Consider the following 12,340-nt stretch of genomic DNA (forward strand, 5'->3'; position numbering starts at 1 on the left):
ATTACTGTTTCGAGGAAGAAGTCCGGTGTTTACCAATTGAAAAACTATTCCTTGAAAGGATAGACTTACCAAACAAAACATTAACTAAGTCAGAAGCATCACTATGTTTGTCAGTATAGTCAGTCAATCTTTATTATTCTAAGTTCACTCCTTCAGGGCTGCTCAATCCTTTGAGTAGTGCCTTTCATCTAAGTTTTCTCTTTAGAAAGAGTCAATTGTCGTTCCTATGTCCAAATGATGTAACTGTCTTGGTGAAGGAGGCCAGGCCTAGGCAGCTCCCTGCAATTATACCTGAAAGAGCTCGAGAATTTAGTCAAACAACTTCATTTCAAAGAAGATCAGCTCAGAAAAATTCAGAAGTAGAAACATCAGAAAGCCCAGCTTCCGTAAAAAGATCATACCCCAGGAAGGCACCTTAAGCTTGGAAGAACCTCAGATGCAATGGTGGTCGAGCCAATTTCTCAGAAAGATGAACCATTCAAATTCATAATTCCCTTCCGGTTAGTTATCCTGGTCAATAAATGTTTATCTAAACACCTGTCAAGAAGCAGATCCCGCTTTTCCATGTTAATATCCAAGAGAGTCGTTGTTCTAAATTACCAATCTCAAATGTCTTGTTCAAGGTTTCAGTTATCAAAATCCCCAGAAGACAAGACCAGCAGTCTCTTTGAGAAAAATCTTGTTGAAGTTTCATAAAAATGTTCCTAATCCATTCTTGCTAGTAATGGTTCTTCGTTCCAAAGGTTTGCCGTTTCATCATTCGTCAAAGTCCTAGTTTCCAACATCTTTGTCGGGCACGATCCATAATATCCCCGATTTCATTGAGTTCAAAAAATAAAAAATTCATCAAATCCAATCTTACGTCAAATTCAAGTTCATGGAAAATCTCTAAATTCTTCGAGCCCGTTTGTGAACGCTACCTCTTTTCTCGAGCCCATTTGCAAATGGCCTCGTCTTCTCCTTGAGCCCGTTTGTGAACGGTGCCTCATCTCTCGAGTCCATTTGTGAATGGTTTCGTCTTCTCCTTGAGCCCATTTGTGAACGGTGCCTCATTTTCTGAGTTCATTTATGAATGGTCTCATGTCCTCCTTGAGCCCGTTTGTGGACGGTGCCTCATTTCTCAAAAAATCAAAAATTCATCAAATCCAATCCCCAATTCAAAAAATCCAATCCTACGTCAAATTCAAATTCATAAAAATCTCTAAATTTTTCATTGTTGAATTCATCAATCAAAGCTATCTTGTGTCGTCGAGCCCGTTTGTGAACGGTGCCTCATTTCTCGAGCCCATTTGTGAATGGTCTCGTCTTCTCCTTGAGCCCGTTTGCGGACGGTACCTCATTTCCCAAAAATAAAAAATTCATCAAAACCAATCCCCGATTCAAACAAATCCAATCTTACGTCAAATTCAAGTTCATGAAAAATCTCATGCCCTCTTTGAGCCCGTTTGTGAACGGTGCCTCTTTTCTCGAGGCCATTTGGGGATGGTCTCGTCTTCTCCTTGAACCCGTTTGTGAACAGGTTTCTCATTCTCTGAGTCCATTTGTGAATGGTCTCATGTCCTCTTTGAGCCCGTTTGTGAACGGTGCCTCTTTTCTCGAGGCCATTTGTGAATGGTCTCATCTTCTCCTTGAGCCCGTTTGCGGACGGTACCTCATTTTCCAAAAATAAAAAAATTTATCAAATCCAAATCCTTAATTAAAAAATAAAAATAAAAATCCATTCCTACGTCAAATTCAAGTTCATAAAAAAATCCCTAAATTCTTCGAGCCCGTTTGTGAACGGTGCCTCATTTCTCGAGTCCATTTGTGAATGGTCTCGTCTTCTCTTCGAACCCGTTTGTGAACAGGTGTCTCATTCTCTGAGTCCATTTGTGAATGGTCTCATCTTCTCCTTGAGCCCGTTTGTGAACGGTGCCTCATTTTCTGAGTCCATTTGTGAATGGTCTCGTGTCCTCTTTGAGCCCGTTTGTGAACGGTGCCTCATTTCTCGAGTCCATTTTTGAATGGTCTTGTCTTCTCCTTGAGCCCGTTTGTGAACGGTGCCTCATTTCTCGAATTCATTTGTGAATGGTCTCGTCTTCTCCTTGAGCCCGTTTGTGAACGGTGCCTCATTTCTCGAGTCCATTTGTGAATGGTCTCGTCTTCTCCTTGAGCCCGTTTGTGAATGGTGCCCCATTTCTCGAGTCCATTTGTGAATGGTCTTGTCTTATCCTTGAGTCCGTTTATGAATGGTGCCTCTTTTCTCGAATCCATTTGTGAATGGTATCGTCCTCCTTGAGCCCGTTTGTGAACGGTGCCTCATTTCTCGAGTCCATTTGTGAATGGTCTTGTCTTCTCCTTGAGCCCGTTTGTGAACGGTGCCTCATTTCTCGAGTCCATCTGTGAATGGTCTTGTCTTCTCCTTGAGCCCGTTTGTGAACGGTGCCTCATTTCTCGAGTCCATCTGTGAATGGTTTTCTATCCTCCTTGAGGCCGTTTGTGAACGGTGCCTCATTATCCAAGTCCATTTGGGAATGCTTCTTATCCTCGTTGAACCCGCTTGTGAGCGGCGTCTCATCTCCTTCTAAAAACTGTTTGAGAGCGATCTTTGTCCTTTCCCTTCAGAATCCATTCGAAAATGATATCTCATTCTCTAATTGCCCGTTTGTGAACGGCGCCGCATCGAGTTTTTTTTATTATTCAAGTTCTAGGGTTTCATCTAAGGTTTTGCATTATGTTAAGGTGCGTTGTGTCTAGAGAGTCCTTTGTCGATTACAGCTACGCAAAATGGTTCTGTCATTTTTAACTTTGGTATTCAATGACTACGTCATCTCTACCAAAGAGGGGCATCTGTAGACACCCCATTTTGTTTTGTTTTAATCAACAAATAAATTAGTGTGTTAAATCCATGTGAGAACCCCCTCTATCATTGATTTATATGTTTTAGGTCATTAATATCTTGATCTGACTTTACGGATCATCAATCGGGACAAAATAAGCTAGGGTCACTTCATAGCCCGGACCCTGATTCCATTCCGAGACCCGATTTCCGTAAATCGTTAGATCAATGGCAGATCTTGACCTGGGTCTAACCATCCAAAACCACCTAACCTCTCCTCTCATCCTAACCATCCAAACCTCACCTAACCTCACCTAACCTCTCCTCTCATCCTAACCATCCAAACCTCACCTAACCTCACCTAACCTTACCTAACCCCACCTAACCTTACCTAACCTCATCCTCTCATCCTAACCATCCAAAACCACCTAACCTCACCTAACCTCCTATCCCATTCTCCTATAAATACCCTCTCATCCCACCATCCAAGAGGAGAAGAAAAAAGAACCCCTCTCTTAGAAAATTCATCCCTCTCCCTCATCTCTTCAAGGGTTCGGCCATCCTTGCCGGATCGGGTGATTTTATACGTTGGGTGATATATATCAAAAGCAGTCATTATCAAGCAAGGAATCATCTTCAAGGAATTAACATCAAAGAAAAATCAAACACAAAGTGGGTTTCCAAAGAGGTAGGCATTTATTTCAATTCTATGTAGGGTCTGTTTTCATGCATATCTTTTACTTTAAAAGAAAAACCATGTTAGGAAGCATGTAGGGTCTGTTTTCCCCCTGGTTAGCCTCTGGTTAGACCCTGGTTGCACCCAGGTTCGCTGCTGGTTGCATCCAGGTTCGATGCTGGTTGCACCCTGGTTCCCTACTGATTCGCACCCTGGTTCCCTGCTGGTTGCACCCAGGTTCCCTGCTGGTTGCACCCTGGTTCCCCTGCTGGTTCGCACCCTGGTTCCCTGCTGGTTCGCACCCTGGTTCCCTGCTGGTTCGCACCCTGGTGCACCCTGGTCCGCACCCTGGTTTGTACCCTGCTTCCTCCTAGTTAGACCATGGCTAGTCTCGGGTTTGCTCCTAACTTAGACCCGACTCACTTGACCCTAACCATTAACCCAATCCAACCAAGTCATATCCCAACACAATCCGAGTCGCATGTCTGAATCCATTTGGCCGAATCTCATAAGCCCGCCCACTTTGAATTCCGAAAATTCAAACCCTTGATGATTCCAATATGCTCAATTCTTTCATGCAAATTCCCAATTCCAAAATCCCATTGCTAGATCAATGTTTCTGAATCTCAAGTCCAATGCTCAAATGCAAACCCGATTCCAGATACAAATACCAATTCTGTCTTCCAAAATCCAAGCAACCTCGCCAGTGGAACTACGTGTGGCTTGATCCCCATCATGGGGTACGTAGGCAATTTGGCACTCCCAAGTTCAGTCGCACCTTTCTCTATCTTTCCCATTCCCTCACACTATTCATCATCTCGATTCATCTCGTGTCTCTCGGAACCATTGGATTATGGTTTCCGTCGTAAGAACCCTTAGAGCCCAATTTAGGAACAATGGTGTCGTGTCGTGTTGTGTCCTAAGTTTTAGGGAGTCCTAGAGTTAGGAGTCCAGCCTCATCACGGACGTTTGCTATGTATAGCAACCGTGCCATAGGTCTAGTTACACTAGTCACCCAATCTTTCCCTAGGACAAGCCTAGTAAACTAGGATGTAGGCAAACCTGCATTAGTCTAAGGGACCATTTGCATTTAGATGAGAATCATATAGCATCTTAGATGAAATCCTAAGATAATAAAATCCTCAACTTGAATTAAATAACTTCTCCTAAAACTGTTGAAACAGTCAATCCCGTCTAGGTCGGTGTCCTAGTTGAGTTAGGCATAAGTAGCTTAGCTTAGGTGCACCGAACTACGTCGACTCTGATCCCAGTGAGGCTTGGGTACGTAGGCAGCTTGGATGTCTGATGGCATACCACCCGCGAGTCGGCACCACAACAAATTGTGGTGTTTTATATATTAATTTTCTTGTAAATGCTTAATTAAATCACTTAGGATTTTCCATGAAATTAGAATTCTAGGAGAACTGTCACTTAGATTGAATCCAGACAAATTAATAAATCAAGATACACATCTAGGATTCACATTGAAATTAGATTCTAGGATGCATGTCACTTAGTTCGCACATTAACATAGAGTTGAATGAGCCATTTAAAATAAATTTAAAAGAGTTAGCTTTTGGAATCGAAGACCGATTATCGGGCAAGAATGGTGCATGTGGTGGATAACTCCCCATACCTTCCATTCTCGTAACCAGGTAGCGAGTCTAGATTTCTGGTTAATTACGGGTCCTAGATCCCACATCTAGGTGGCGACTCTGTCAGTCTCTTTCGTGTGGAATTCGGATTGCCTTAGTGATCCCAAGTTCACAGGAAAGATTAATTCAAATCAACATTAAAATGCACACGCCAATCGCGTGGATACGAGAGACCAAAAGAGAGAGCGCGCGGCGGCTCGCCCCACGCCCCTCTCGCGGGATCAGGGTACCACATTTAGACATATATTCCTGTCATTGCAACTGACGATGAAGGCGTTAGCCCAAGCCCAACCTCAGGGGACTTGCTTAGTCAAAGTAGGGTTCCCCTCTCTATTTAATAGACTTCTCTAGTCTTTTAGAAACCATTAGATGGTAGTTTCTGTTTCTCATTTAGGAGAACATTGTGGTCTTATTAGCGAGTTCCATTCTAGGAGACACGCTTTGTCTCGTTAGGCAGCTCTCCTCTGGGAGCGAGCCTCGTTGTTTAGAGCCTACCCTCAGGGAGGTTACTTTGATCTTAATACATAGTGTACCTGAAATTCCACTTAGCAACCCAAGAGGGGGTGAATTGGGTTTCTTTTCAAATTTTAAGAATTTTGAAAACTTAGATTGCACTAGTTTTAGATTTAATAGGAAATCAAAAATAGTATTCAAAGCAATAGTGAAAACTTACCACACAAGAAGAGGTGAAGAGGCAAAGAAGCTTTGACACAAAGATTTTTATAGTGGTTCGGTCTTAGCTCAAGACCTACTCCACTCTTCTCAAGTTACTCTCCTTGAGGATTCCACTATCTTCTCCAATGAACTTAAATATGGCGTTCCTTCCACCTTGTACAAATCGAGCTCCACGCTCCAAGGGTCTTCTACAGCGCCCTTTGTGCCAAATACAAAGAAGATGAAATGAAAAAGCTTGCTTGCCTCTAGATAGGCTAATTTAAGGTAAAGCTCACTCACTCTCACAAGAACAAGATGAACAAATGAAGGTCCTAAGGTGTCTCAAGAATAATCTAAGGTAAATGGCACAAGAGAGAGATGGAGAGTGAAGATCTTCAAGAGAAGGAGAATAAATGGCTTTTAGTGCTCTTGAAATCTTTGTAAAATCCTTAGGTAAAAAGCCCAAGAGTCCCTAGGTTCATATATATAGAGAGGGCAAAGAAAACACAAAATTTCGCTCCCCAACGGTCGTCTCGGACTCCGGGCTCAGAGGTCCGAGCGACATATTTTTTGAACCTGGAATGATTCTCGGAGTTCCGAGAAGCCTACGAACAACAGAATTTCCTTATATTTTTGCTGTTTTTGTTTGGGCTTTTGGAACTTTGATTTTTCAAGATAAATGGAATGTCATGAGGGTCCAACAATGTTGGGACATCACTATGAACATTCACAAACCCATTAAATTCTATCTAGGTTGATTTTAACTCTCCTTTGTGCCATAGACCTAGACTAAACATTAAGGACCATTTACATTCTAAATTTACTTGGTCTTCAATCTTGTTGGCACCTTGTAGGGGCTTTGACATGTCTTCACTCAACTCCATTGATGCTTGAGCCAAGCTTGAACTTTTAAGTTGATTTGCCATTTTTGTGCTTGAGTTGATTTGCCATTCTTGTGCTTGAGTTGATTTGCCATTTCTTGTGCTTGAGTTCACCCTTGTCATGCACTCTTGAGGATGGTACACTGTGAACATCATAACTTTGCCACTGGAAATTATTAGTGTATAAAACCTTTATAACAAATTGAGTTTGTTAATCATCAAAACAATTCAATAGGAGTACTTGTTGAACCCTTGGGCTAACAGTACCCATAGGAGGCATGCATTGCTTCATTTAAAGAGTCCCTCTCTAAGTTGTATCCCAACTTATACCTTTGCTAGTTGAAGACCAACTTGGTCTGTTAGTTGCTTTTGCCTTTAATCATTGCTAGGGCGATGATGAGGCTACTTGGAGCCCGCCTTTGCGTCCAGGAGATTTACTTAGTCTCGTTAGCTCCCTTTTTGGTAGTATGGTTAGAGAGTCTTTGACTCAGTCGCCCTTTAGGTGGTATTATTAGAGAGTCTTTGACTCACTCGTCCTTCAGGTTTTGTTATTAGAGAGTCTTTGACTCAGTTGTCTTTAGGTAGTTATTAGAGAGTCTTTGACTCATTTGTTATTATTAGAGAGTCTTTGACTCATTCGTCTTTTAGCAGTATTATTAGAGAGCCTTTGACTCATTTGTCTTATTAGGGAGTATTTGACTCAGTTGTCTTGTTTAATCAATATTATTAGAGAGTCTTTGACTCATTTGTCCTTGTTAGGGAGTCTTTGACTCAGTTGTCTACTTTAGCGATATTATTAGAGAGTCTTTGACTCATTCATCTTTTCGTGGTATTATCAGGGAATCTTTGACTCACTCCTCCTTCTCTTTTGCTAGCAGAATTAGAGAGTCTTTGACTCATTTCCCTCTTTTCTTCAGTATTTTTAGTTAGGAGTTTCTCCTTAGTCTTGTTATTTATTCTTCTTCTTTAGAGACTAGCACAGTCTCATCAGAGCCTTGCTTGTTAGGGATCTTAGATAATTGTCATTATCCTTCACAATTAGCTTATCTGGTTTAGGGGTTTTCCCTGTTAGCCCTAGGGTTTGGCCCTAGCGTATTGCTTGGTGTATTCCCTTAGGTCTTTGACCAAAAGGGTGAAAACCTTTAAAAATCTAAAAAAATTGGAAAAGCTTTAAAATCTAAAAATCATTGAAACATTTAAAACTCAAAAATATTAGAAATTTAAAACATAAAAAATATTTGAAAACCTTAAAAAAAATCTAAAGTGTTGAGTGTTTTAGAGCTAGTAATTAGAAGAGTTCGTTTCGAATTACGTTGGCTTGATCATCTTCCACGAGGTACGCAGTGCAGCTTGGGATCTGTATCCCAAGTCCAGCCAAACTTTTGTAAACAGCGTTTTAAACCTTTTTGAATAAACAACTTTACAGCCTTGATTTCAAAAGATCTTCCTCTAGAGTTAGGACTTTGTCCTAGATAAAGAGTTTTAGAGTTAGGGTTTAGTCTTCGATTTGTTGTGTGCTTGTTTGTGCTTGTTTTAGAGTTAGGGATTTGTCCTAAAGTTATAGGAACACCTCCATCCGGTCAGTTAGAGATCCACATCGCTGACTGGTGACTATAATAGGATGCGTTAGTTCACCCTTTGTTTTTCTTAGGAAACACAGCCTAGTTATACATAGGTTGTATGAATCACCCGCATTAACTTAAGGCTAACCTGTATTTAGTTAGGGCATATAGGGTGTCCTAAAATCCACAATTCACTGGAATTTAAATAATCGCTCAAGAAGCTTTAATAATTAGTCCGGTCTTTTAGATCGAGTCTAGGATAGAGGTCTAGATGTCTTAGGCATCCTAGCTTAAAATAGGGGCGAAGAACTACGTTGCTCTGATTCTTTGGGAGGCGGGGATACGTAGGGTTCTTTGGATGAACATCAGACCATTCAAGGACTTGGGCTAAATCGTTTAGAGTCTTAGGATTTGTGGTTGTCATTGTTGTGTATTGTAAGCCCAATGGTTCCCACCTTGGCAATTCTCATCTTATTTTGATGATTCCAATACACAAGTGATTTAAGATCACTAATGTGTTTGATTGTTTAAGTTGTAGATCTTAATTGTGCTAAGACAACATTGCTTGGATTGAGGCCAAGAAGATCTCATTGGACCACATCATGAAGGCCAAAGTCATCGAGTCCAAGACGAATGAAGACTAGAAGAATCGCATTGAAGATCGAAGTCAATTTAGATTGTAAAAGATCCAATCTTAATTTAGATTTTAGAGGCATAAATTAAGTAATCTCACACACCCCTAAAATGTATAAGTGATTGCCCTTGTGGTGTTCCAACACTTTGGAACCCTCATAACAATCCCAAGTTGGTGAAATATTGGAAGCCCAGAAACAAGAGTTGAAAATCTGCTGCTGATAGGCTTCTCGGAACTCTAAGATAATTCTCAGAGCTCCGAGCTCGGAACTCCGAGAGATTCCTTGGAGCTCCGAGAAATGGTCCAGTAGAAATTTTCTAACTTCTGTTGAACTCCGAGAATTTCTCGGAACTCCGAGAACACTATAACGGTCTGATTTATAGCCGTTGGGAATTTTCGCAGGAATTACCACTATGCCCTTGAACGGTCATATTTTGGTTTTTCTATATATATGGGCATTCTAAACTTCAAAACTATCAATCCTAACACTCTAAAAACATACTTGAACATCCTAAGAGTGATCAATACTTGTTTATGCCTCTCATCATCCAATATTAGGATTTGGATCATTAGGCTCAATTTGTACATCTTCTACAAAGTTGTAAACCCTTGTGAGGGATTTTTGTTTCTTTCTTTCTTATTCAAGAACTTTGTATCGGGCGATTGTTCGGAGAAGCGTAGCCCACTCTCCGTGGTGAAGATTGCCACCAAGGTTAAAGGCGGTTGGAATTTTGTAATCGGCATTGATCTTCGCCGAAGTTAAGAAGATCACATAGTGAAGCCATCAACGGGTTTTTGTTGGTGGAGTGGAGTAGCCCTCGCATTTTGAGGACTTAACCACTTTAAATCTCGGGTGCACTCTCTCTTGAACTCTTGCTCTTTATTTGTATTGCACCTCTAGATTTAACTTGTGTACTTGAATTTCATTGTTGATCTCTTAATTTCCAAATTAGGTTTGAGTTTTTCATAAGGCTAAAACTTGCTAGCAACCTAATAATTTTCACTCCTCATTGTTGCCATTTCGGGACCACCCTTGAATTTCACTTGGTATCAGAACCTTGGGTCTTAAAAGATTTTCGTTTTCTTAAAATCTTTGGTAAATTTTTCTTTAAAATTTTAACAAGGGAAAGATCATTTGATCTTTGGCAACTTTCTATTTTGTGAAATGGCAAATACAAATGGAACCGGACTTCCGGAAGGCCATTCCACAACTAGACCTCCCTTCTTTGATGGGTCCAACTATGGACATTGGAAGACAAGGATGCGCATCTATCTTCTTTCGATAGATGTGGAACTTTGGCACATAGTTGAAAATGGATACATGTTTCCTTCCAAACCATTTGAAGAATGGAATGTCGTAGAGAAAAGGCATGCAAATTTAAATTACAAAGCTACAAATTCTTTGTTTTGCGCCTTATCTACGGAGGAGTTTAATCGAGTTGATCTTTTTGATTCCGCCAAGGTTATTTGGGATACACTTGCCGTTACCCATGAGGGAACATCACAAGTCAAGGATTCCAAAATAAACTTGTTAAAGAGCAAATATGAAATGTTTAGAATTGATCAAAATGAAAGTATTTCCGAAATGTATACCCGATTTTCTAAAATTTCTAATGAATTAGCTAATCTTGGTAAATCTTATCCTACTGATGAGCTTGTGAGTAAGTTGCTTAGGTCTCTTCCTCCATCTTGGGATCCAAAGATAACCGCCATACAAGAATCAAAGAATCTCAAGACGCTAACCATGGAGGAGCTCGTAGGATCTCTCATCACCCATGAGATGCTCCTCACTAGCCGACAAGAGGAGAAGAAGCCAAAAGAAAAAGAAAGAGAAAGTTGATCTCTAGCTCTAAAGGTCTCCAAGGCAAAAGCGGACTCATCATCCTCAAGCGAGGCGGATAGTGATGAAGAAGAAGCATTGAGTAAATTTAAAAGCTTATGGAGAAAGAAGCATAAAAAGGATAAAAAGAAGAAGAAAGAAGAAAGTGAAGTTGAGAGAGCTATAAGATGTTACAATTGTAAGAAAACCGGAAACAAAAGACCGGAATGCCCTCTTCTCAACTCATCCTCCTCGAAGTACAAGGGTAAGAAGAAGGATTGGAAGAAGCACAAGGCTCTTGCCGCCGGTTGGGATACTTTGAGCACCTCGGGACAAAGCTCAAGTGAAGAGGAAGCAAAAAATGATGATTTTTTCCTCATGGCACTCTCCCATGAAGTTGAGGTAAATTCTAACATCTCTTATTGTTCATCAAGTAGTGATAGTGAAAAAATATCTTATGATGAATTGTGCTCAACCTTACATTCTCAAATTTCAAAAAATAAAGTTCTTAAAAAATCTATTTCTAAATTAGAAAATGAACTTGATATTTTAAAAAATGAGTCATCCTCTTCCATATCAAAATCTCAAGCACAAATTGAACATTTTAAACTTGAGATTAAAACCCTTAAGGGTTGTTTGGATGAGAAAATTTGCCAACTCCAAAATGTGGCAAGCTCTTCCAAATCTTATGAAGATGAATCTAATGATTTTTTAAATCAAATAACCCATCTTCATAATGAAAATGAAAGGTTAAGATTATGTCTCCATGGATTCCTAAATGGTGACAAAATAATTGACATAATCTTGAAGAAAGCTAGTCATAGACCTAATCATGCATTTTATGATAGGACTAGCTTATCTAACCCTCATGTTAGATGCCATTATTGTGGAATAAATGGTCATTACCAATTCCAATGTGCATCTAAGATTAGGGATTGTGGTGGAACCAAGAAATCTTGGGTTCCCAAAGCCCCCATATGATTCTCTTCATATATGCTTAAATAAGGGGTTTATGCTTAATATTGAACATCTTTTTAGTGGTTAGTTTAATATCCCCTCTTATATTGAATAAAAATTCTAATTAGGGGGAGTACTAGGTTTGTCTTTTTCCATGAAAAAGGGAGAGTTTAAAATTGTAAATTTCATCCCTTTGCTTTTCTTTTACCCCAAATCTTTTTGATTGATGCCAAAGGGGGAGAGAATTCTAGTATATGGAAAAATAAGTGTGCTTTTATTGGAAAATCTCTTGTGCTTGTCATCATCAAAAAGGGGGAGATTGTAAGCCCAATGGTTCCCACCTTGGCAATTCCCATCTTATTTTGATGATTCCAATACACAAGTGATTTAAGATCACTAATGCGTTTGATTGTTTAAGTTGTAGATCTTAATTGTGCTAAGACAACATTGCTTGGATTGAGGCCAAGAAGATCTCATTGGACCACATCATGAAGGCCAAAGTCATCGAGTCCAAGACGAATGAAGACTAGAAGAATCGCATTGAAGATCGAAGTCAATTTAGATTGTAAAAGATCCAATCTTAATTTAGATTTTAGAGGCATAAATTAAGTAATCTCACACACCCCTAAAATGTATAAGTGATTGCCCTTGTGGTGTTCCAACACTTTGGAACCCTCATAACAA

The 12,340-nt window shown here is 40.1% G+C and overlaps 1 long non-coding RNA gene across 1 annotated transcript in view; it reads left to right on the forward strand.

Annotated features, from left to right (window-relative positions):
* Positions 1-2,813: 2,813 nt before the first annotated feature.
* Positions 2,814-12,340, forward strand: part of LOC143853214 (uncharacterized) — a 97,754-nt gene continuing 88,227 nt past the window's right edge. The window contains exon 1 of the long non-coding RNA XR_013237053.1: positions 2,814-3,506. This is a non-coding gene — a long non-coding RNA (uncharacterized LOC143853214). The remainder of the gene's footprint in view (positions 3,507-12,340) is intronic.

The sequence above is a fragment of the Tasmannia lanceolata genome, unplaced genomic scaffold (genome assembly GCF_043159265.1).
Source record: "Tasmannia lanceolata isolate RefF3 unplaced genomic scaffold, GAP_Taslan_0.1 ptg000019l, whole genome shotgun sequence".
NCBI classification, from domain to species: Eukaryota; Viridiplantae; Streptophyta; class Magnoliopsida; order Canellales; family Winteraceae; genus Tasmannia; species Tasmannia lanceolata.